General features: G+C 46.8%; 1 long non-coding RNA gene across 1 annotated transcript in view; it reads right to left on the reverse strand.

Moving 5' to 3' along the window:
* LOC142468780 (uncharacterized) overlaps positions 1–26,713 on the reverse strand; it is a 42,434-nt gene that overhangs the window by 13,097 nt on the left and 2,624 nt on the right. Inside the window, exons 2-3 of the long non-coding RNA XR_012788868.1 lie at positions 22,094–22,185; positions 21,449–21,627 (exon numbers count right to left, since the gene is read on the reverse strand). This is a non-coding gene — a long non-coding RNA (uncharacterized LOC142468780). The remainder of the gene's footprint in view (positions 1–21,448; positions 21,628–22,093; positions 22,186–26,713) is intronic.

A 26,713-nucleotide genomic window follows, 5' to 3' on the forward strand; every position in this document is an offset into this window, starting at 1 on the left:
GCACATTTCCTAGCTACTTCTAGTAAGCAGAATCCCAATGTTACACACTGACAGACCAGCCGGGGATCCAGCATACAGCGAGACCTCCATGTACCAGGTGCATTTCCCAGCTACTTCTAGTAAGCAGAATTCCAATGTTACACACTGACAGACCAGCCGGGGATCCAGCATACAGCGAGACCTCCACATACCAGGTGCATTTCCTAGCTACTTCTAGTAAGCAGAATTACAATGTTACACACTGACAGACCAGCCGGGGATCCAGCATACAGCGAGACCTCCACGTACCAGGCACATTTCCTAGCTACTTCTAGTAAGCAGAATCCCAATGTTACACACAGAGAGACGAGTGGGGGATCCAGCATACAGTGAGACCTCCATGTACCAGGTGCATTTCCTAGCTACTTCTAGTAAGCAGAATTTCAATGTTACACACAGAGAGACGAGTGGGGATCCAGCATACAGCGAGACCTCCACGTACCAGGTGCATTTCCTAGCTACTTCTCGTAAGCAGAATCCCAATGTTACACACAGACAGACAAGCCGGGGATCCAGCATACAGCGAGACCTCCATGTACCAGGCACATTTCTAGCTACTTCTAGTAAGCAGAATCCCAATGTTACACACTGAGAGACGAATGGGGGATCCAGCATACAGTGAGACCTCCATGTACCAGGCACATTTCCAAGCTACTTCTAGTAAGCAGAATCCCAATGTTACACACAGAGAGACGAGTGGGGGATCCAGCATACAGTGAGACCTCCATGTACCAGGTGCATTTCCTAGCTACTTCTAGTAAGCAGAATCCCAATGTTACACAATGACAGACCAGCCGGGGATCCAGCATACAGTGAGGCCTCCACGTACCAGGCACATTTCCTAGCTACTTCTAGTAAGCAGAATCCCAATGTTATACACTGACAGACCAGCCGGGGATCCAGCATACAGCGAGACCTCCACGTACCAGGTGCATTTCCTAGCTACTTCTAGTAAGCAGAATCCCAATGTTACACACTGAGAGACGAATGGGGGATCCAGCATACAGTGAGACCTCCATGTACCAGGCACATTTCCAAGCTACTTCTAGTAAGCAGAATCCCAATGTTACACACAGAGAGACGAGTGGGGGATCCAGCATACAGCGAGACCTCATGTACCAGGCGCATTTCCTAGCTACTTCTAGTAAGCAGAATCTCAATGTTACACACCGACAGACCAGCCGGGGATCCAGCATACAGCGAGACCTCCACGTACCAGGCACATTTCCTAGCTACTTCTAGTAAGCAGAATCCCAATGTTACACACTGACAGACCAGCGAGGATCCAGCATACAGCGAGACCCCCATGTACCAGGCGCATTTCCTAGCTACTTCTAGTAAACAGAATCTCAATGTTATACACTGACAGACCAGCCGGGGATCCAGCATACAGCGAGACCTCCATGTACCAGGTGCATTTCCTAGCTACTTCTAGTAAGCAGAATCCCAATGTTACACACAAAGAGACGAGTGGGGGATCCAGCATACAGCGAGACCTCCATGTACCAGGAGCATTTCCTAGCTACTTCTAGTAAGCAGAATCCCAATGTTACACACTGACAGTCCAGCCGGGGATCCAGCATACAGCGAGACCTCCACGTACCAGGTGCATTTCCTAGCTACTTCTAGTAAGCAGAATCCCAATGTTACACACCGACAGACCACCCGGGGATCCAGCATACAGCGAGACCTCCATGTACCAGGCGCATTTCCTAGCTACTTCTAGTAAGCAGAATCCCAATGTTACACACCGACAGACCAGCCGGGGATCCAGCATACAGCGAGACCTCCATGTACCAGGTGCATTTCCTAGCTACTTCTAGTAAGCAGAATCCCAATGTTACACACAGAGAGACGAGTGGGGGATCCAGCATACAGTGAGACCTCCATGTACCAGGTGCATTTCCTAGCTACTTCTAGTAAGCAGAATCCCAATGTTACACACAGAGAGACGAGTGGGGGATCCAGCATACAGCGAGACCTCCATGTACCAGGAGTATTTCCTAGCTACTTCTAGTAAGCAGAATCTGTTACACACTTACAGACCAGCCGGGGATCCAGCATACAGCGAGACCTCCACGTACCAGGCAAATTTCCTAGCTACTTCTAGTAAGCAGAATCCCAATGTTATACACTGACAGACCAGCCGGGGATCCAGCATACAGCGAGACCTCCACGTACCAGGTGCATTTCCTAGCTACTTCTAGTAAGCAGAATCCCAATGTTACACACTGACAGACCAGCGAGGATCCAGCATACAGTGAGACCTCCACGTACCAGGTGCATTTCCTAGCTACTTCTAGTAAGCAGAATCCCAATGTTACACACTGACAGACCAGCCGGGGATCCAGCATACAGCGAGACCTCATGTACCAGGCGCATTTCCTAGCTACTTCTAGTAAGCAGAATCTCAATGTTACACACCGACAGACCAGCCGGGGATCCAGCATACAGCGAGACCTCATGTACCAGGTGCATTTCCTAGCTACTTCTAGTAAGCAGAATCCCAATGTTACACACAGACAGACCAGCCGGGGATCCAGCATACAGCGAGACCTCCACGTACTAGGTGCATTTCCTAGCTACTTCTAGTAAGCAGAATCCCAATGTTACACACAGACAGACCAGCCGGGGATCCAGCATACAGCGAGACCTCCACGTACCAGGTGCATTTCCTAGCTACTTCTAGTAAGCAGAATCCCAATGTTACACACCGACAGACCAGCCGGGGATCCAGCATACAGCGAGACCTCCACGTACCAGGTGCATTTCCTAGCTACTTCTAGTAAGCAGAATCCCAATGTTACACACAGAGAGACGAGTGGGGGATCCAGCATACAGTGAGACCTCCATGTACCAGGTGCATTTCCTAGCTACTTCTAGTAAGCAGAATTCCAATGTTACACACAGAGAGACGAGTGGGGGATCCAGCATACAGTGAGACCTCCATGTACCAGGCACATTTCCTAGCTACTTCTAGTAAGCAGAATCCCAATGTTACACACTGACAGACAAGCCGGGGATCCAGCATACAGCGAGACCTCCATGTACCAGGTGCATTTCCTAGCTACTTTTAGTAAGCAGAATCTGTTACACACTGACAGACCAGCCGGGGATCCAGCATACAGCGAGACCTCCACGTACCAGGTGCATTTCCTAGCTACTTCTAGTAAGCAGAATTTGTTACACACTGTGACAGAAACCAGGGGATGGTAATAAATTCCCTATAGGGGGCTCCCAGGATACTGAACAGCTTCGGTCCTGTTTAGGCTGGAAAGTGCAGCCTTAGAATGCATGCACTCCATCCCACAGTTTGGCAAGTGCTGGAACTGAGGGGTGAGGGATCCAGACCAGAGTTTGTCTGCTGCCTGATTTCTGTCACCTGTCCTGCTAGGTGGAAATCAGGTATGTAAGGCTTATTTCTTGGTTCCTCTCCTCTCTCCCCAAGAGACGGGAGGCAGGGAGGCTGCTGGAAGCAGAGAGGGGAAAAGCCTCTCCCCAAACAGGTTAAATCATTTTGTACCTTTATCAAATTGCAAAGTTCCTTATTTTTGTTTGTTGGAAGCGGATAAGCTGCCCCAATCCCAGTTAGGGTAAACCTCAGTTAAGTTATTGCTCAGGTGAGCAGGCTTTTGTTTTGCTTGTGTATCTTTTGTGTGCAGTGTGGCAGTCTCAGTGCCTGGGACTGAATAAACCAGACAGTAGCCTGTTTAAAGGAACAGCACGTTATGCTTCGTCATTTAACCTACCCTAAAAGACCGTGTTCTAACAGTCCTGGACAGACGGCGGAGCCCCGGAGTAAGCCGTTTGTCACATATGGTGGAGAATGCGGGCAGGACACTAAAAGGTCTGCGGGTAAAAGAACTTTTAAAAAAAAGAGGTTTTTTTTTCTCTTTTTCTTCCCCCTGAACAAGATGGATGACGTGGTGAGTGCGTTGGTACGCAATGTCGCTGCCCAAAAAGAGACTAATGAAACCCAGCAACAGGCGAATGCAGCCCTGCTAAGCGCAAATGCAAACCAGCAACAGACAAATGCAAACCAGCAACAGACGAATGCAGCCCTGCAAGAGGCGAATGCAACCCAGCAAGAGACAAATCACTTGCTGAGAGAGGAGCAACAACGGTTCGCCCAGGGCTTACAGCAGGAACTCGAGATCCTGAGAGAGACTATCATTAAGACTCCACTGGCAGACGCAGCCCCAGGCCCAAAAATGACCAGGGCAAGCCACAACCTTCAGAAGATGGGGCCCTTGGATGATGTTGAAACCTATCTTCTCACTTTTGAACGCACGGCACAGAGAGAGGGTTGGCCAGAAGCTGAGTGGGCTGGTCTAATCGCACCCTTCTTAAGCGGCGAACCCCAGAAGGCTTACTTTGATCTAGAGCCAGCCGAAGCTAACGTCTATGCAAAATTGAAGTTCGAGATCCTCGCCCGCCTCGGCGTAACCACGGCTGTTCGCGCCCAAAGGTTCCACGCATGGTCCTTCACGTTGGATAAAGCCACCCGAAGCCAGATGTATGACCTCATCCACCTCGCTCAGAAGTGGCTACAACCCGAGATCAACTCAGCAAGCCACATCGTGGAACGGTTGGTCATGGACCAGTTCTTGAGGAAACTTTCCTCTGCCCTACGCCGTTGGGTCAGTCAGAGTGACCCCCACAATGCAGATGAGCTGGTGGCCCTCGTAGAAAGGTACAATGCAGCAGAAGAGCACCCGCAACCCGTAGTCATGGAGCATCCCCACTACCCAAGGTTCCAGGACTCTTCCAGGGACGGTAAAAGGGTACCAGGGTTAAGGAGGGCTGAAGAGTGACGACCGCCTTCACACAGCACCAGCAACAGTGGGTCGCATACTAAGGGAAACAGCCAACATGGGGAGCCGAAAAAGGGCTCTAAGTGGGACACAGACTATGTACCTAAATGTGTAAATTGTTATGAGAGGGGCCACCCCGCGAACGTCTTCCCACTAAATGCTGAACCAATGCAATGCAACAGCGTTGAACCTTATTCGCTATGGTCCCAATGTATCGGCCCTAGCCCAGAGGACCCCTTGAATAACCATCTCTGGGCATTTGTAAAGGTAAATGGTAAGAGGGTTCGGGCACTACTTGACTCTGGGAGTATGATTACACTAGTGTCCGAATACCTGTTGCCCATTGGGAAAAAACAGGTAAACAGTTCACAAAGAGTGGCAATTTGTTGTATACATGGGGATAATCACGAATATTCCACTGTTGATGTTCTTATTGAAACAGAGTTTGGATCTTTAGATTTCAAAGTGGGTATAGTACCCAAACTGGCACATGATGTGTTAATAGGGACCGATTTTCCCCATTTTCTAAAAATGTGGTCCTCCTCTCAGAATAGCACCCAGAGTTCAATAGCGGACGATAAAGAAGTAACAGAAGAAACAAATCCTTTCCCTTTTTCAGAAATAGAGATTGACAAGGGCCCAAATAAAAAGGGGAAAGAGGAAGAGTGCTGTAAAATTCCCTTTCCCGTGGCTACCTTTGTGGGGAATACCCCAAATCAAGATGTTGAACAGGCGCTTACCACCCCAGAACAGGGTAAGACCTTCGCTGACCTAGAGGTCAGTCCTGGGAGTTTTAAGACGGCTCAGTGGGAAGACCGGGTTGATAGGAGGAAATCCATTATAACTAAACAATTGTTGGTACCACGGACATTCCGTAATGTAGTATTAAACCTCGCACATAGTCACCCATTGGGGGGACACCTAGGGGTGGAAAAGACAAAAGAAAAGATTCTCCGAAGCTTCTATTGGCCTGGGGTTCTGGCAGAAATTACAAATTATTGCTCCTCATGCCCAGAATGTCAGAACACCGCCCCGTTCAAAGCGGATCGTAGCCCATTGGTACCCCTTCCCATAATAGATGTACCATTTGACCGGATTGCTATGGATCTAGTAGGACCCCTAATAAAGTCTGCTAGGGGATATCAGCATATATTGGTAATATTAGATTATGCCACCCGATATCCGGAGGCAGTTCCACTACGTAGCACCTCTGCTAAAAACATAGCAAAAGAGTTAATAGTTCTGTTTACCCGGGTCGGAATTCCTAAAGAGATCTTAACTGACCAGGGAACACCATTTATGTCCCAAGTAAAAAAATAGTTATGTAAACTCCTAAAAATCAAGCATCTCAGAACCTCAGTCTATCATCCACAAACAGATGGTTTAGTGGAACGGTTCAATAAAACCTTAAAGCGCATGTTACGCCAGGCGGTCGATAAGGATGGGAAAAACTGGGATTGTTTGTTACCATACCTGTCATTTGCCATTAGGGAGGTTCCCCAATCATCCACAGGCTTCTCCCAGTTTGAACTATTGTATGGCCGACACCCAAGGGGCTTACTAGATATAGCCAAAGAGACTTGGGAACACGAGGTTACCCCATACAGAAGTGTAATAGAACATGTTGCCCAGATGCAGGACCGCATAGCTGTAGTCCTACCTATAGTGAGGGGACACATGGAAAAAGCTCAAGAGGCACAGAGGAATACGTATAATAAGGGTGCTAGGGTCAGAATTTTTTATCCAGGCGACAGGGTGCTAGTTCTGGTTCCCACTGTAGAGAGTAAATTCCTTGCTAAGTGGCATGGGCCATATGAGGTCTTAGAAAGAGTGGCAGAAGTAAATTACAAGGTGAGACAGCCAGGTAGGAGGAAACCTGAGAAAATCTACCATGTAAACCTACTTAAGCCCTGGAAAGATAGAGAGGTCTTGTTAACCCTAGTACACCCAGGTCCGTCAGAGAATCGAGAAACTGACCCAGAGGTTAGCATAGCTGAAACCCTGTCCGTTCATCAGAAACGAGAGGTCCAGAACCAAAGAAGAAACAAAGAAGTCTTCTCTACAAAGTCAGGTAGAACTAGCGTAATTGAACATGACTTAGTCTCTGAACCGGGGGTCCGAGTTAACCTTAAACCGTACCGAATCCCAGAGGCCAAAAGGGAGGCTATAAGTTTAGAGGTTAAAAAAATGCTAAAACTAGGTGTAATTGAAGAATCCCAAAGTGGGTGGAACAGCCCTATAGTTTTAGTCCCAAAGCCAGATGGTACAACAAGGTTTTGTAATGACTAGCGGAAACTAAACGCTGTGTCAAAATTTGATACTTATCCTATGCACAGGTTTGATGAACTGGTAGAGAGACTGGGCAAAGCCCGATATCTCACGACCCTAGACCTAACAAAAGGGTACTGGCAGGTTCCCCTCACAGAAAGGGCAAAAGAAAAGACAGCATTCTCAACCCCAGACGGCCTCTTTCAGTTTAGGGTGCTGCCTTTTGGCTTACATGGAGCTCCCGCCACATTCCAAAGAATGATGGATAAAATTTTAAAGCCACATGCTCGGTATGCTGCCGCCTACCTGGATGATGTGGTAATCCATAGTGAAGATTGGCAATCCCACCTTCCAAAGGTCCAAGCTGTGCTTGACGCAGTTCGGTCTGCTGGACTAACTGCTAACCCCGCAAAATGCACTATTGGTCTGGAGGAGGCCAAGTATCTGGGGTATTCTATTGGCAGAGGTTTACTCAAACCCCAAACACTCAAAGTAGAGGCGATACAAAATTGGCCAAGGCCAGTTACAAAAAAACAAGTAAGGACCTTTTTGGGATTAATTGGCTACTATAGAAGGTTTATTCCCAATTTTGCAACTAAGGCAACCCCACTAACCAACCTCACAAAAGCAAGAGGGCCGCTAATGGTAAAGTGGTCCCCCGAAACCGAACAGGCCTTTAGAAGCTTGAAAGAAGCTCTCTATGCCCAACCAGTGTTGGTCACACCTAACTTCTCTAAAGAGTTTTTGGTCCAAACCGACGCATCTGAGGTAGGGCTGGGGGCTGTACTCTCCCAGGAGTCTCAAGGTGAGGAGCACCCCATCCTTTATTTAAGTAGGAAACTAAATCCCCAGGAGAAAAATTACTCAATAGTCGAGAAAGAGTGTCTCGCAATAAAGTGGGCTGTAGAGACGCTCAAATACTATCTGTTGGGGAGAAAATTCCGGTTGGTCACAGATCATGCACCCCTCACCTGGATGTGTCAAAACAGAGAGAAGAATGCTAGAGTGACCAGGTGGTTCCTAAGCCTACAATACTTTAAATTTTCTGTGGAGCACAGGTCAGGGCACAAACATGGCAATGCTGATGGTTTGTCAAGGATGCACTCCCTAATATCCATGGTCGCTCATCCCTCGAGGTCTGAGCTGGGGGGGAGGATATGTAAAAGAAACCAGGGGATGGTAATAAATTCCATATATAGGGCTCCCAGGATACTGAACAGCTTCGGTCCTGTTTAGGCTGGAAAGTGCAGCCTTAGAATGCATGCACTCCATCCCACAGTTTGGCAAGTGCTGGAACTGAGGGGTGAGGGATCCAGACCAGAGTTTGTCTGCTGCCTGATTTCTGTCACCTGTCCTGCTAGGTGGAAATCAGGTATGTAAGGCTGATTTCTTGGTCTCTCTCCCCTCTCCCCAAGAGACGAGAGGCATGAAGGCTGCTGGAAGCAGAGAGGGGAAAAGCCTCTCCCCAAACAGGTTAAATCATTTTGTACCTTTATCAATTTGCAAAGTTCCTTATTTTTGTTTGTTGGAAGCGGATTAGCCGCCCCAATCCCAGTCAGGGTAAACCTCAGTTAAGTTATTGCTCAGGTGAGCAGGCTTTTGTTTTGCTTGTGTTTCTTTTGTATGCAGTGTGGTAGTCCCAGTGCCTGGGACTGAATAAACCAGGCATTAGCCTGTTTAAAGGAACAGCACGTTACGCTTCGTCATTTAACCTACCCTAAAAGACCGTGTTCTAACAGTCCTGGACAGACGGCGGAGCCCCGGAGTAAGCCGTTTGTTACAACACTGACAGACCAGCCGGGGATCCAGCATACAGCGAGACCTCCATGTACCAGGCACATTTCCTAGCTACTTTTAGTGAGCAGAATTCCAATGTTCCACAATGACAGACCAGCCGGGGATCCAGCATACAGCGAGACCTCCACGTACCAGGCGCATTTCCTAGCTACTTCTAGTAAGCAGAATCCCAATGTTATACACTGACAGACCAGCCGGGGATCCAGAATACAGCGAGACCTCCATGTACCAGGTGCATTTCCTAGCTACTTCTAGTAAGCAGAATCCCAATGTTACACACTGAGAGACTAGCAGGGGATCCAGGATACAGCGAGACCTCCATGTACCAGGAGCATTTCCTAGCTACTTCTAGTAAGCAGAATCTCAATGTTACACACTGACAGACAAGCCGGGGATCCAGCATACAGCGAGACCTCCATGTACCAGGTGCATTTCCTAGCTACTTCTAGTAAGCAGAATCCCAATGTTATACACTGACAGACCAGCCGGGGATCCAGCATACAGTGAGACCTCATGTACCAGGCGCATTTCCTAGCTACTTCTAGTAAGCAGAATCCCAATGTTACACAATGACAGACAGGCCAGGGATCCAGCATACAGCGAGACCTCCATGTACCACGCACATTTCCTAGCTACTTCTAGTAAGCAGAATCCCAATGTTACACACTGACGGAGAAGACGGGGATCCAGCATACAGCGAGACCTCCATGTACCAGGAGCATTTCCTAGCTACTTTTGTAAGCAGAATCTCAATGTTACACACTGACAGACCAGCGGGGGATCCAGCATACAGCGAGACCTCCACGTACCCAGCGCATTTCCTAGCTACTTCTAGTAAGCAGAATCCCAATGTTACACACCGACAGACCAGCCGGGGATCCAGCATACAGCGAGACCTCCATGTACCAGGTGCATTTCCTAGCTACTTCTAGTAAGCAGAATCCCAATGTTACACACTGACAGACAAGCCGGGGATCCAGCATACAGCGAGACCTCCATGTACCAGGAGCATTTCCTAGCTACTTCTAGTAAGCAGAATCCCAATGTTACACACTGACAGACCAGCCGGGGATCCAGCATACAGTGAGACCTCCATGTACCAGGCGCATTTCCTAGCTACTTCTAATAAGAAGAATCCCAATGTTACACACTGACAGACCAGCCGGGGATCCAGCATACAGCGAGACCTCCATGTACCAGGTGCATTTCATAGCTACTTCTAGTAAGCAGAATTCCAATGTTACACACTGACAGACCAGCCGGGGATCCAGCATACAGCGAGACCTCCACGTACCCAGCGCATTTCGTAGTTACTTCTAGTAAGCAGAATCCCAATGTTATACACTGACAGACCAGCTGGGGATCCAGCATACAGCGAGACCTCCATGTACCAGGCACATTTCCTAGCTACTTTTAGTGAGCAGAATTCCAATGTTCCACAATGACAGACCAGCCGGGGATCCAGCATACAGCGAGACCTCCACGTACCAGGCGCATTTCCTAGCTACTTCTAGTAAGCAGAATCCCAATGTTATACACTGACAGACCAGCCGGGGATCCAGAATACAGCGAGACCTCCATGTACCAGGTGCATTTCCTAGCTACTTCTAGTAAGCAGAATCCCAATGTTACACACTGAGAGACTAGCAGGGGATCCAGGATACAGCGAGACCTCCATGTACCAGGAGCATTTCCTAGCTACTTCTAGTAAGCAGAATCTCAATGTTACACACTGACAGACAAGCCGGGGATCCAGCATACAGCGAGACCTCCATGTACCAGGTGCATTTCCTAGCTACTTCTAGTAAGCAGAATCCCAATGTTATACACTGACAGACCAGCCGGGGATCCAGCATACAGTGAGACCTCATGTACCAGGCGCATTTCCTAGCTACTTCTAGTAAGCAGAATCCCAATGTTACACAATGACAGACAGGCCAGGGATCCAGCATACAGCGAGACCTCCATGTACCACGCACATTTCCTAGCTACTTCTAGTAAGCAGAATCCCAATGTTACACACTGACGGAGAAGACGGGGATCCAGCATACAGCGAGACCTCCATGTACCAGGAGCATTTCCTAGCTACTTTTGTAAGCAGAATCTCAATGTTACACACTGACAGACCAGCGGGGGATCCAGCATACAGCGAGACCTCCACGTACCCAGCGCATTTCCTAGCTACTTCTAGTAAGCAGAATCCCAATGTTACACACCGACAGACCAGCCGGGGATCCAGCATACAGCGAGACCTCCATGTACCAGGTGCATTTCCTAGCTACTTCTAGTAAGCAGAATCCCAATGTTACACACTGACAGACAAGCCGGGGATCCAGCATACAGCGAGACCTCCATGTACCAGGAGCATTTCCTAGCTACTTCTAGTAAGCAGAATCCCAATGTTACACACTGACAGACCAGCCGGGGATCCAGCATACAGTGAGACCTCCATGTACCAGGCGCATTTCCTAGCTACTTCTAATAAGAAGAATCCCAATGTTACACACTGACAGACCAGCCGGGGATCCAGCATACAGCGAGACCTCCATGTACCAGGTGCATTTCATAGCTACTTCTAGTAAGCAGAATTCCAATGTTACACACTGACAGACCAGCCGGGGATCCAGCATACAGCGAGACCTCCACGTACCCAGCGCATTTCGTAGTTACTTCTAGTAAGCAGAATCCCAATGTTATACACTGACAGACCAGCTGGGGATCCAGCATACAGCGAGACCTCCATGTACCAGGCACATTTCCTAGCTACTTTTAGTGAGCAGAATTCCAATGTTCCACAATGACAGACCAGCCGGGGATCCAGCATACAGCGAGACCTCCACGTACCAGGCGCATTTCCTAGCTACTTCTAGTAAGCAGAATCCCAATGTTATACACTGACAGACCAGCCGGGGATCCAGCATACAGCGAGACCTCCATGTACCAGGTGCATTTCCTAGCTACTTCTAGTAAGCAGAATCCCAATGTTACACACTGAGAGACTAGCAGGGGATCCAGGATACAGCGAGACCTCCATGTACCAGGAGCATTTCCTAGCTACTTCTAGTAAGCAGAATCTCAATGTTACACACTGACAGACAAGCCGGGGATCCAGCATACAGCGAGACCTCCATGTACCAGGTGCATTTCCTAGCTACTTCTAGTAAGCAGAATCCCAATGTTATACACTGACAGACCAGCCGGGGATCCAGCATACAGTGAGACCTCATGTACCAGGCGCATTTCCTAGCTACTTCTAGTAAGCAGAATCCCAATGTTACACAATGACAGACAGGCCAGGGATCCAGCATACAGCGAGACCTCCATGTACCACGCACATTTCCTAGCTACTTCTAGTAAGCAGAATCCCAATGTTACACACTGACGGAGAAGACGGGGATCCAGCATACAGCGAGACCTCCATGTACCAGGAGCATTTCCTAGCTACTTTTGTAAGCAGAATCTCAATGTTACACACTGACAGACCAGCGGGGGATCCAGCATACAGCGAGACCTCCACGTACCCAGCGCATTTCCTAGCTACTTCTAGTAAGCAGAATCCCAATGTTACACACCGACAGACCAGCCGGGGATCCAGCATACAGCGAGACCTCCATGTACCAGGTGCATTTCCTAGCTACTTCTAGTAAGCAGAATCCCAATGTTACACACTGAGAGACCAGCCGGGGATCCAGCATACAGCGAGACCTCCATGTACCCGGCGCATTTCCTAGCTACTTCTAGTAAGCAGAATCCCAATGTTACACACTGACAGACCAGCCGGGGATCCAGCATACAGTGAGACCTCCATGTACCAGGCGCATTTCCTAGCTACTTCTAATAAGAAGAATCCCAATGTTACACACTGACAGACCAGCCGGGGATCCAGCATACAGCGAGACCTCCATGTACCAGGTGCATTTCATAGCTACTTCTAGTAAGCAGAATTCCAATGTTACACACTGACAGACCAGCCGGGGATCCAGCATACAGCGAGACCTCCATGTACCAGGAGCATTTCCTAGCTACTTCTAGTAAGCAGAATCCCAATGTTACACACTGACAGACCAGCCGGGGATCCAGCATACAGCGAGACCTCCATGTACCACGCACATTTCCTAGCTACTTCTAGTAAGCAGAATCCCAATGTTACACACTGACGGAGAAGACGGGGATCCAGCATACAGCGAGACCTCCATGTACCAGGAGCATTTCCTAGCTACTTTTGTAAGCAGAATCTCAATGTTACACACTGAGAGACCAGCGGGGGATCCAGCATACAGCGAGACCTCCACGTACCCAGCGCATTTCCTAGCTACTTCTAGTAAGCAGAATCCCAATGTTACACACCGACAGACCAGCCGGGGATCCAGCATACAGCGAGACCTCCATGTACCAGGTGCATTTCCTAGCTACTTCTAGTAAGCAGAATCCCAATGTTACACACTGACAGACAAGCCGGGGATCCAGCATACAGCGAGACCTCCACGTACCAGGAGCATTTCCTAGCTACTTCTAGTAAGCAGAATCCCAATGTTACACACTGACAGACCAGCCGGGGATCCAGCATACAGTGAGACCTCCATGTACCAGGCGCATTTCCTAGCTACTTCTAATAAGAAGAATCCCAATGTTACACACTGACAGACCAGCCGGGGATCCAGCATACAGCGAGACCTCCATGTACCAGGCACATTTCGTAGTTACTTCTAGTAAGCAGAATCCCAATGTTATACACTGACAGACCAGCTGGGGATCCAGCATACAGCGAGACCTCCATGTACCAGGCACATTTCCTAGCTACTTCTAGTTAGCAGAATCCCAATGTTACACACTGACAGACCAGCCGGGGATCCAGCGAGACCTCCATGTACCAGGTGCATTTCCTAGCTACTTCTAGTAAGCAGAATCCCAATGTTACACACTGACAGACCAGCGAGGATCCAGCATACAGCGAGACCTCCATGTACCAGGAGCATTTCGTAGTTACTTCTAGTAAGCAGAATTCCAATGTTACACACTGACAGACAAGCCGGGGATCCAGCATACAGCGAGACCTCCACGTACCAGGCGCATTTCGTAGTTACTTCTAGTAAGCAGAATTCCAATGTTACACACTGACAGACAAGCCGGGGATCCAGCATACAGCGAGACCTCCATGTACCAGGTGCATTTCCTAGCTACTTCTAGTAAGCAGAATCCCAATGTTACACACTGACAGACCAGCCGGGGATCCAGCATACAGCGAGACCTCCATGTACCAGGTGCATTTCATAGCTACTTCTAGTAAGCAGAATCCCAATGTTACACAATGACAGACAGGCCAGGGATCCAGCATACAGCGAGACCTCCATGTACCAGGCGCATTTCCTAGCTACTTCTAGTAAGCAGAATTCCAATGTTACACACTGACAGACCAGCCGGGGATCCAGCATACAGCGAGACCTCCACGTACCCAGCGCATTTCGTAGTTACTTCTAGTAAGCAGAATCCCAATGTTATACACTGACAGACCAGCTGGGGATCCAGCATACAGCGAGACCTCCATGTACCAGGTGCATTTCCTAGCTACTTCTAGTAAGCAGAATCCCAATGTTACACACTGATAGAAGAACAACATCGAGCGAACAAGATTTGATTTGGTTTTTATTACTTTTATCAATTGTAAGGTCACATGTACCTGTTCCATACAGATTTTTTTATGCAGAGATTCAATAAAATATTTTTGTGATCACATATTTGGTCCTTTATGAGGGCAAATTACCTCTAAATCTGCAATCAGCAATGTTAATCATTGATGAATAACGATAATGCACTATTGTGGCATCTTCTCTATTTTTTTTCACCAATCTCCTATATGTATGATGGCAGCGCAGTAAACACAGAGAAGTTTCTAACTGCAGAGCTGATCTCCACAGCATTTCCAACAGGACGGTTTGTTTCCACTGAGTATTCCACTCATATATTAACTGTCCAAACACCATAAAAAATTGTGTCTCCAAAAGGGCTTGCGGCAACGTCACCACCGGTGATAAGGTTATTGCGCAGGCTGGTCCTGCAGTGCATGCTGGGGAATATAAACTTTAAGGCAAAGCATGTCCCAGGGAAGTTTAATATAATTGCGGACACATTATCTCACTTTAACTGGCCTGCATTGAGTCGGGCACCCACGGGCGTGCAGGAAAGAGGTTTGACTAGCCCGAATTATTTGTATCAATTAGGGGAGAGAGATTAATGGATTTGGCGCAGCTATCGATAGACCCCCGCACGTGGCAAACGCATGGCGGCAATGGCGCAGTTTCAGATAGGCCTCCAAGTGGGGCGGTAAGGTTAGCAGAACCCATCAGCTAATCAATTTTTTACTTACCCAGAAGCGGGCGGGCATGTCACGGGCAAAGGCGGGGTGTACGCTCGCGGACTTCGCATTTTATCTTAAGTTACAGGGGCAGGTACATATCACCAAGGACTTCCTCCTCGGATGAATACTGATTGGTTGGGGTGGAGAGGATCGCAAGCAGGGAGATAGGAGGGAGCCGGTAACGGTGGAGAGGTTGCAGAGCTTGAACAAGGCGGCAGAGTCAGTTTATGTAAAGCGGCTTTCACTTTTGCCCTTTTCTGGAGCCTTTAAAGTAGGGGAACTGGTAGCAGCGTCTAAAACGGAAATGTGATAATAGGGGAGGATACTGTAGCATGCCGCATACACAGGTCAAAAACTGACCAAGCAGGGAAAGGGACCTGGATACATCTGAGACAGCACGAGAACAGGAGGGTGTTGTGAGGAGGACCCGCAGGGCTGAGGAAGGAAAGCAGAATAATTGACCAGAGCACTGGGACAGAGACCTGTAAGAGTATTTGTATTCGGTAAGCAGGCAGGGGTCAGGGCTGGTGGCTGTGGTGGAGATGAAGGGATGCAAAGGATGCACTGCAACTGGAAGGGTACTTGGAAAACTAGGAAGGGAACTTGGGTCATGACTGTGCGGCGCGGCACTGGTGCGCATGTGCGACATGCGTTCCGGCTTGGTTGCGGGGCAGCACTTCTGGCGTCACTCCATGCTCGGGGTGGAGTGGTGGGACGTGGTGTTGCGTCTTGACTGTGCGACGCGGCACTGGTGCGCATGCGCGGCGCATCACTGCAAACTTTTGGCACGAATTGTGGGCTATATCTGGCAGAAGGTACGTGTTTCATTATACACCTTGATAAAGTCCTGCGGGACGAAACGCGTTGGTGCGGCTATTATATACACCCATTTGTGAGTCCATTCAATAAATACCCTCTATTTTATTTTGGAGTTTGCCCCATATATTTTTTCCAAATAACCTTCCAGTTGCAGTGCATCCTTTGCATCCCTTCATCTCCATTGCTTCAAGACTTCAGGATTGCACGCAGAGGAACCATCATCCGGCTTTGGCGCTCCAGATTCCAGTATACCCCCAGGGCAGGTAAGGGCACTAGCCCTTATCTTATTACCTGATACCCCTATGGGGATGTTTATGCTCTAAATGTGGGATGTGCAATATTGACCATCTTTGCGGTAGTCAGGCAGACTGACCGCTAGGTCTTTATTTTTGCCCCCCCTTATATGATGATGCTATATATATGAGCCTATGGATTAAATACTGTGTTCCTATTTTTGGATTATCTTTCTCAACTATCAAGATATATGTGTGCACACACGGTTATTGAGCGTCGCTCTACCTACTTTCTACTGGTGGCAGTGGTGCATAGTCCAGACAACAGGCAAAAGGTCAGGGCAGGCGGAAGGCAGTGAGGTCGGGGTCATGGTCCGGGATCAGCAACAGGGATTCCAAATAGGCGACAGGGTAATGCGTGACAACGAAGATCAGACGGAGCTGCAGCAAACAGAACTTAGCTCGGCGACTCCCATCAGGAAGTGCAGCCTTATACAGCAGGCTGCCAGTACCCAAAATGGCCACAGTGAGCAGAAAGGGCAGAAGAGACAGAAAACCTGGACCGGAGTGAAAACCCGGCATGGATCGATCAGCATCCTTACAGGTGTGCCCTGTGAGGGCGGCAAAGCGCTACATCACACAGCGATCACAAGGTGGCGGGGTTTTCCTGATGCATAAAGATTCAACTCCTCTAACCAAATTCCAGTTTAACAGCATTTTTAAACGTTGCCTAGAAGCAAGAGGCATAAACGCCACCAATATTGGGACCCACTCACGTTGGGGCGGCAACGGTGGCGTCTGTGCAGGGTCTGCCAGTCGGACAGATTAAGGAACTGGGGAGGTGGAAATCAAACGCCTACAAAGAGTACATTAGGTCCCGGCAGGCGAGTAATTAAATAATCGTGCAGTTCTAACGCGCTTTCTGTCTTCACAGCGGGAAAAGCAGGCGCAGCGCGGGAAGTCTGGCTGATAGGTCATTCTTTCATGTACTGGGCCTGGGAGCGGGCAGCGAGCACGCTGGGTCTGCAGCTGGGAATTCCACAAGAGAACATGAAAATACGATGGCTGGGTAAGAGAGGGATGCGCTGGAGAGATTTGGTGCAAACCACCGCAAGTGCGCTGGCAGTCTATGGAAGGAAGCCTCACGTGATAGTGATCCACCTGGGTGGGAACGATATGGTGGAAACCACGTCATTAGACTTAATCCTCCAGATGCACGCAGACTGCTCCAGATTTAAAGCCCCCTGGAGTGGAGCAGTCATTATTTGGTCAGAGATTATACCTTGGCTGGTATGGAGGGGGACATGCAGTTGGGTGAGCATCGATAAAGCAAGGAGAAAGTGAACAGAGCCGTTCGTGGGTTCATCCTCTCTTGTGGGGGACTGACTGAAGCATGTGGAATTCGAGGACAGGGGGCGTACTTGGCATAGGAGGGACACATCTGGCTGACAAAGGCATGGATATTTTTTTTAAAAACATTCACAGGCCTTTGCAAGCAATAAACAGTCAAGTGGCAGGGTCACAGCTTGGGGTGAGTGGAGAGTCCCCAGTAAATAGCCTTAATGGGGCCTCCACGTGGCTGAACTGTCAGGCCAGTCATCTTAGGGACACAGTGAACACCCGAAATGAGGCTCCAATTTATATGGTTGGGTTTCAGGCGTCGGGCCCCCCGAAGAGATTGTGCAGGCCGGAGGCGCCAACGCAGGCGGTCAAGCGCGGTACCCCTGGCACAAGTCTTAAGAAGCTGGTCTCTAATCTATCCGGTTAGGTCTAGATGGCCAAAAAGGGGGACCAGGTTAACTGGATGACAGGGCGGTTTGGAGAAGGGCTCCTACCAGACTGTAGAATAGGGCGGTTAAGGGCTCCCGCCGGATGATACCGAGAATAGGGCGGTTCGGAGAAGAGCTCCCCCTACACGTCAAATGACTAGCGACTGGCTGACAGTTTATTTTCCAATGTTTTTTGAGGTAATAAAGCGGTGACCAAAATGTGTCGTCTCCGTGTGTACTGTAGGTGGTGGTTTGGTGTAAGTAAACCTCGTAGTAGGCACACCAAGCCTTTATATCCACCAGGCTGGAGACATTATAGACTGCAACTCCCAGATTTCTTGCAGCCTAGAACTCAGATACTTCCTTCTCTGAGTCCTACTGTACTTAAAGCCCAGGAAGTTACTCCATCCCGGCATTTCAACTTTGTTTTCTCACCAGTCCCTGTCCTTGTCCATGCCCATATTCCAGGCCTTTCCCTGTTTCCATGCCCTTGTTCCTGTTTGCCAGTTCCTGTCCCTGTTTCCATGTCCTGTTCATGTTTCCCAGTTTCCATGCCCTGTTCATGTTACATTGCCTGCTATCCTGTTTACCCAGGATTGCTTTTCTCTGCCCCAATTAAATCCTGTTCTGTGTCTCTCTCAGTGTTCTCAGGCATGCTATCACTCCTGCAAGATTTTGTGCAGAAAGAAAATGACTCTGTGTCCTCAAACCAGGAGTTCCCACAATTACTTGAAAACTAGACAAGCTTTTCCCCCATTTATAGCAAGCTTAATCCAGCTGTTTGTTTAATTCAGTATGACATATTTTATTTTCGTTTATTGTCTTTTTACTTCACTTTTAATCTTTCTCAATGGACATTTTTTCCATTTTTACAAAGTCCTTTCTTTTTTTTGTGTGCAAATTTTCCAACCCCCTTTACAATGTGGGGGAACTCAGACCTGCATCCTTATAATAAATAATACCATTTGGTGATCGCTGAACCCTTTAACTTAAAGTAAGTTATTAAGTCAATTACGTGTGTTAAAACACTTAGTTAAATAATTAACTTTATTAATCACTGAATTTTCGTGGAATATATATACAGTTAATGAGCCATATTTACTAAGTGGCGCTAAGTCGTAAGACACGAAATAATCTGTTCACCTGAATTTGACTAAAAAGTGTGTTATATACAGTATATTTATATATGTGTTATAATGCTGTAAGAAGCTTTGTAGTTTAGCACCGCTTAGTAAATATGGTCCCAAATGTTCCATATTCGTAAGACGTGCTCTCCATAAGTACACATTGGAATACAGAAGACTAATTATATAATACTTGATGAAATATTTTGTAATGGGATGCTTGAATAGAAATATGCTGTTTACAATTCTATATGATGTAGCCAGGTCCCCGGAGCCGTTGCTGCCCCCCCCCCCCCCTCGGGACACTCACCGCGGCGGTAGGGAGGTTAGAGTCGCTCGTGGGAAGGTGCGGGGGCGTGTGCGCGCATAGTGCGGCTTTGTGCAGGCGGCCGGTTGCCACGAACGCGTGCGGACGCGTTGTCAGGGCTCTGTCGGGTCCCGGTGCAGGGCGCCGCCATAGGGAATTGCGCACGCATGCGCAGAAGGGTTTTCGGCGCGGGGACCGGCATAGCTTCGCGCATGCGCAGGACAAGCGCGGGAGCCCTATCCTACCAGGGAAGGCTCTTGGAAGGGACTACAAGTCCCATGAGCCTTAGCAGTGCCCCATGTGACGCCAGGGAGCCAATAGGGCTGAAGCATCTCCCTGCAAGGGAGATTTAGATACATTTCGCGGGCTGGCAGCACGTTAGTTGGTGACCGGAGCAGCTAGGGGAAGGAGGTAGGGTACAGGAGTCAGTGACTCCCTGCACTAGGCCAGCAGTCCCCTGGACCCCAGATAGCCCTGAGTCACAGTAGCTGAGTGTTGTAGGGACAGGGCCTAGGTTAGGGACCCTGCCCCATTAGCTATTTGTTAGTTAGGGACACAGTGGACGCTGCGTTCTTGTTGAGAGACTTGGGCTCAAGTCTCTGTCATTAAAGAGAGCTGGACTATCTTCAGGGTGGGATCGCCCCTGACGGATCACCACGCGGGTGGATCCGGGATACCGTGTTGGAGCTCGTCTGATCCTTTTCGAAGCGGTTGCAGATCCGAGCACCGGAGTGCTCGGCAGGTACTTCACCTCTACAAGTGCACCAACGGGCCCATTAGTTTAATAGTGATTGCGCAGTCACACCTATCCTTTCTCTGTATAGAGCGGGACATTGGGTGAGGTTACTGGACACGGGGTGGGATCACCCGGTGGCGGGTTCGGAGAAGCGTTGGCGTCCGCCGTGGCGCAAGGGAGTGTGGGCGTCCGCCGTGGCGCAAGATCGTGTTAGCGTCCTGCGAGACGCAGTAGTCAGTGTCTCCTCTAGGGAGGGACACCTGTTGATATGATATGCAATTACGTTTATGGTTGCTGCAAGTAAAGTCATTGGTTGTTTACATACGTTGTGCTGGTTATTTATATGTGTCCTGCGAGGACCAATTCCTGCTCTGCTAGGAGCCATCGCAGGTGGAGGCGCTGCACCGAGTACAGGGTTACTCCTAATATAATTGCCCCAGGTTCCCCGTGGCGGAAGCTCAGCCCTCCTGTGAGCCAACAGGTAAAGCACCACACCTGGTAACACTGTATGTTCTCCGCACCCACACTATATCTGCGATTGGGTGGGGTGGAATACCCGTTACAATGAATTGCAACACAATAGTTATTTTAAACCTCCAGATTAAAGTTTTACAGCTCAGATATGAGAAAGTTGTCTTCAGAAGTCTACAGATATTTATAGACTCGAGTTATTTGAAATTGAATGTAGATGGTGGACGATGAATAGTACATTACCAGCTTTACATTACTTACTCTTTGTACTTATGAGTTGTTTGCACTATGCACTATGATTGCACTATTAATAAGCGTATTTCTACATGCTGTCATCCTTGCCTCTCATACAACTGGTACACCTCGTTGTGTAAACCCCTCTAGCCTCATACCCATCCCCTGCCACCCTCCCTCCTCTCTCCCTTTCTCCTGTGCCCTTTGGAATGCTCGCTCCCTCTCTAACAAGTTCCTCTCTGTGCATGACTTCTTTCTCTCTCACTCCCTGCTTCTCTTTGCTATAACTGAGACCTGGCTCACTCAGTCTGACTCTGCTCTGGAAGCTGCCCTCTCCTATGGGAGCATTTCATTATATTATTATGTCACATGCATCACTGCTGTGAAGCGGTATCTACAGTACATGGATGACACTATATAAATAAAGATATACACACATACAAGCAGTGTTTAAAAACAGCAATTTCTTGCCATGAACACACCTGAAGCAGAAATACCATTTTTCATACAATGCAGCTTCTCTTCAGCCAGATGCAACTTCTGTGTAACATTAACCCCGGAGTCCTTGCTCGGAAAAGGCTGATGTTCAGGGTTTGCTGCTTCTCAGATATTAGTTGTAGAGCTTGTCTGCAATCCTTGAGGTTATTGGACACCTTTGAATCTGAAAAGCATAGTCAAAGATTGACAGTTGACATAGAAATGTACAAATGCTCTTTCACACATTCAGAGTACACCGTGGGATTCACATACACAGCATGAATTGCTATATTTAAAAGAAATCAAGAGGAAATCAGTGTAAACTGTTCTTTGTGAATTATTTTCAGAATTCAGGTGTTTTGGGAGAATTGAAAAATAGCAAGAAGCGTACACTTCTACAATCTCTTTATTTAATTGTTCATGTTTAGTTTATAGTGTACAGTGTAGAATCCATATACCTAACTCTTTATAAATGACAACGTTTTAAATATAATGGGATATTCAAAGGTGCATACTCTACATTTCATTGAAGCCAAAGACTGTATGAACAAAGAGACCAAATATATGCTTCCATGGAAATATTTGTTTTTAAATGTGTGAATTATGTACTGTACATTATGTGATTAAGGGAATATGATCAATGTACTTACATTTTATTCCCAGCCATATGATCAAAGTCAGTAGAATGATATAAGTAAGTATTATGATGAATATCACACACCTGGATCTCCAGGACAAGGAGCTAGAGGTATAGAAAGAAAATACAAGTCATTAAACTCTCATTCAAGTCAAGTCATTGAGTTAAAGGGCACATCAAAACCGTCTCCTGCTATACCATCTCCTGCTATACCACCTCCTGCTACACCATCTCCTGCTATATCACCGTGCTGTGGCCATGTCTGATCAAGATGCAATCCCCTGAGTCCCATTTCCTGATTGTGATGTCACAGCACAAGTACATCAGATACCACCACATCCCCTACTCATTCTGCGAACACCTCGCTTCCTCAGGGGGGATGTGTTTTGACGTTTCTATCATGTCACTTTATTTCTCTATTACTCATTTAATCTAAAAAAATAAAATAAATACATTACAAAGCATTATAGGACTATGTACTGTAATTGACCGGGGTCTTGTAAACATATACATGTTATAAATGTAGGTAAAAAAAATATATTGGTGCACACCAAAGTAAAAAGAGTTGTTTACAACAAAAAAGGAAAAAAGGAAATAAAAATATGCAGCAAATAATGCAGGTTGTTATAAACCCAGAAGGTCCACGTGTAACGGAATCGTTACCTCCCTTTTCGCAAATGATTTCCAGAGAAATAGTTATGTCCTGGATAAATTCAGAGCACCTGGGCTCCTGTGTCAATGCTCAAGAGTGTGCATACAAATAGTTTCCCCAAAAATATCATCAGAAATTATATATCAAACAGTTCCGATAAACATCATCCATATGAAACGTTGTATTAGAGAAGGGAGAAGATTTGAATCAGGGCTTTGAAAGTAGAAAGTTGCTTTCTTAACTGGTCATATAATGCTCTGATTTTGAGGAGGGATAATAGAAATAATAGCAATGTGAGGGGATGACCGCATGATGAAGGAACACCTGGACCACCCCCCCACCTCCCCCCCCAAAGTAAACATGAATATCTCTCTCCTGGTGCTGGACTGAGAAACAACTAGTGTTGAAACAAGCAACAATTGAAGAAAATGAGGTCCTCACAAGTGGTAGAGTAATGTTCTGAAATCGGCGTGCTCACTGCTCCGTTGAAATCGCGGAAGTAGAATCCCATGGGGGAAACGTGAACAGTGCACTGCTGGTCAACTGGAAGAAAAATGACGGCGGTTGGATCGCTTGAACGGGTAAAAGATCTTTATTGAATCATCCGCAACAATATCTCACACAGACTGTGAGAGGAACCCCCAACGCGTTTCAGGCTGACAGCCCTTTGTGAGATTTTGTTGCGGATGATTCAATAAAGATCTTTTACCTGTTCAAGAGATCCAGCCGCCATTTTTTCTCTTCCGGTTGTCCAGCAATAGTTATGATCTGACCTGAATCAAGAGCACTATTTTCTGTGTTACTGTATATTCGTGGCACGTATCTGCACGTATGATATAAGTATTATAAACACAATAAAGCAAGGGCTTCAAGATTGTAAATAATAACAATATTTATTTATAATATATATAAAGATAACAGAAAATCATAGGAATCCAGTATATATATATATATTTTGTTTTGTTTCTCGGCTACGCAGAGTAATGTGAAATAATTACATATGCTTGCTCAAGATGGCATTCTAAATGAGGAGATTGCAGAAGAAAAAAGTCTTCCTTGGTGCTGGTCCTCAGTATGGTGTGTTTAACACTGATAAGGACACAACAAAAATAAATCAGTGTAACCTTCTAATAATTCTACTGTGACAATATCACCACTTGTGCATGAATAATGGTATATTACAGCACCAAATAAACACTGTGATGGGAACTATGTACCCTGTAGATCCCTTTCAAGATTAATAAGCGGACATATTCAATCCTATATACAACCTTTATTAGAAGGTTACACTGATTTATTTTTCTTATTCCTTATCACTGTTCAACACACCAAACTGAGGACCAGCGCCCAGGAGGACTTTATTCTTCAGGACATGTCTAAGAAGGATTTTGGACAATCTAAGAGTCTTATTTTGTTTATTTGTATTTGGACATTTTGTTTGTTCATCACATTTCTTTCCTGTTGGATTTAGCATGAAAAAACAGAAAAATGGGGGAGCATGGGATTAGGAAAATACACAATACAAATGCAAACATTAAATAGCTGACAACGTTCTGATGTAGTGGTTGGGGGGCCAAGTTTAGAGCATAATAATATACTTACACGGCCTTGTGTAAGCAAAAATATATAAAGGTATCTTTTAAGGGTGAGTCTTGGCTCCTCCAAATGCAGATATACAAAAATCAATAGGGTATATGCAATATGTAATTACATATGTACTCACACGGCCCAGTGTGAGTAATGGTGGAGGTTAGGTGTCTTTGGGGTTTACTCAACCCGTCCAAATTATCAGACCGGACGTGGGGGATTGCCCTCAAGCAGTGCTTCAACAGGAACTCCCACCCCAGTTGCTTGAAGTCAGAGAGTGTCTCTCCCCGGTTCCGCAGTGAAAAGGGGGACAAGTGAGGCACGATCTCAATATAGGTTTAAAAAATGGCATTTATTGATAAAATACAAAGACAGCGAACTCACATACACAATAAAGAACTCCTGGCCTTTCCACGTAGCCAAGTCACAGGCCCCAACAGCAGGTAATTTCGTCCCCGCGTCCGGGGTGCAGAGTGATGGCACTTCTCTGCTCTGCTGTAATTGCGGCTGTGGGAACTGGCTACGGAAGCCTCCGTGGGACATAAATAGCTACCAATTCGAGCAACGCGTTTCACCGAGTAATCGGCTTCCTCAGGCTTTTAAACCTCTACTGAGATCGTGCCTCACTTGTCCCCCTTTTCACTGCGGAACCGGGGAGAGACACTCTCTGACTTCAAACAACTGGGGTGGGAGTTTAGCTGTTGAAACGCGTAGGGCCAGGTGTGCTGTGGATTCCTGCAGCGTTGATTTATGAGTTCTGCCTGACATTCTCCTGCTTGCCATCTCCATGCACGGCGTGACGTCATCTGTTCGTTCCGCCGAAAACATTGTCCCCGGTGGGAACCTAAACAATCTGGAGGGGTGTTCCCGGGGAAAGAATACTGTGAGGAGCCTGATGACGTGAGTTCCTGCTGGCAGAGATACACGAGGGCTGTACTGGATGCAGTGGTGTCACGGAGCAGAGTAGCAGAGCAGCAGCGCTTACAGATTCTTTGGAGCATGAGTATTACTCATACAATGCTTTTTTATCTTTTATGTTTGTGAGTTCATTTTATGAGCCTTTTATTGGGAATTAAACCATTTTTTGCACAGTAATGCACTAGGATTGGGCGCTTTTTTCTTCTACTTTCTATGCAGGTGGAGAGGGAGGTCGTTGTTGCATCCCCTGATGAAATCCGCTGAGACGGAAGAAACGCGTAGGGTCACGTGGCATTGAAACTACGGTGGTCGAGCAGTCCAGGCACCAGTGTGAGGACGTGAGGACGTGAGTGAAGATCTTCCGGGTCCCTGCTTCCAGTGAGAGAGCAATGGCGGCCGCACGCTACTAACAAACTTCTTTCAAGTGAAGTACATCCATCTTGGAGACAGCGGCAATTACAGACGCATATCTGGAACCATTTCGGACGCAATTATGCAGAGATGACCGTGGAGTCGTCAGTCTGGTGCATGGGCTGGTCCCATAATATGCCTTATTCTTATTGACAAATTGTAAGTGTGCATTTGTCTTGTCCATGATTTATTAAATTTTTATATCTGATGAGCACAGATACACAAGGATCGGGCGCTTTTTCTCTTCTTTTTTTCTAATAGGTACTTTGGGAGGTTGGTGAGCCCAAGAAGAAGCAGCCTGGACTTATATATCGTCTTATTCATGGACTCATATGGACTTAAGTATTTTCTGTATTTACTGTATAGTGTTCCCCACTTTTTGGCATTTTTTTTTTATATGCTATTTTTTATATATGCTATTATTTTTTCATTGAATATATTTTTTATCTTTTAGTCCATATGACACATTAGTGTCATTTATACATTTTTCATTTTTTTCATTTTTATTTTTATTTTTCATTTTTTTATTGTATGCACATTTTTTTGTTTTTTTATATTGTTTAGGCAAAACATTTATTACAATTGTAATTTACTTGTTTCATACCATATACATATTGATTGTTTTACTTATGAACTAGGCATCTGTGCTGGGTGCAACATCTTGCCACATTTGATCAGGGCTGCAGCAATTTGGGTGTAGTGTGTGAAGGGCGCTGTCTTTATTACTGTTTATATATATATATATATATATATATATACGACTATTAAGGTTATGGTGGGTAAAAAAAGTGACTAAAACCCTCCACAGTAAAGCATAAAGCAACTGTTGCTCATGTAATGTGAGCATGAGATAAAAAGTGGCAGTGTGTGCTCATTTGCATGTCATTTCCCAGGATCCCTTGCTGCAGTGGAAGTGCTGTTTGCTGGGTGATAATGGTGAAAGACAGGGTTGCAGACCTGTCTAAGACATGCAAATGAATATACAGGAATATTTACAGTTACTATATATATATATATATATATATATATATACAGTGTTCGACAATTAATGATAACCACACGCCC

This window comes from Ascaphus truei, chromosome 1 (assembly GCF_040206685.1).
Source record: "Ascaphus truei isolate aAscTru1 chromosome 1, aAscTru1.hap1, whole genome shotgun sequence".
Lineage (NCBI taxonomy): Eukaryota > Metazoa > Chordata > Amphibia > Anura > Ascaphidae > Ascaphus > Ascaphus truei.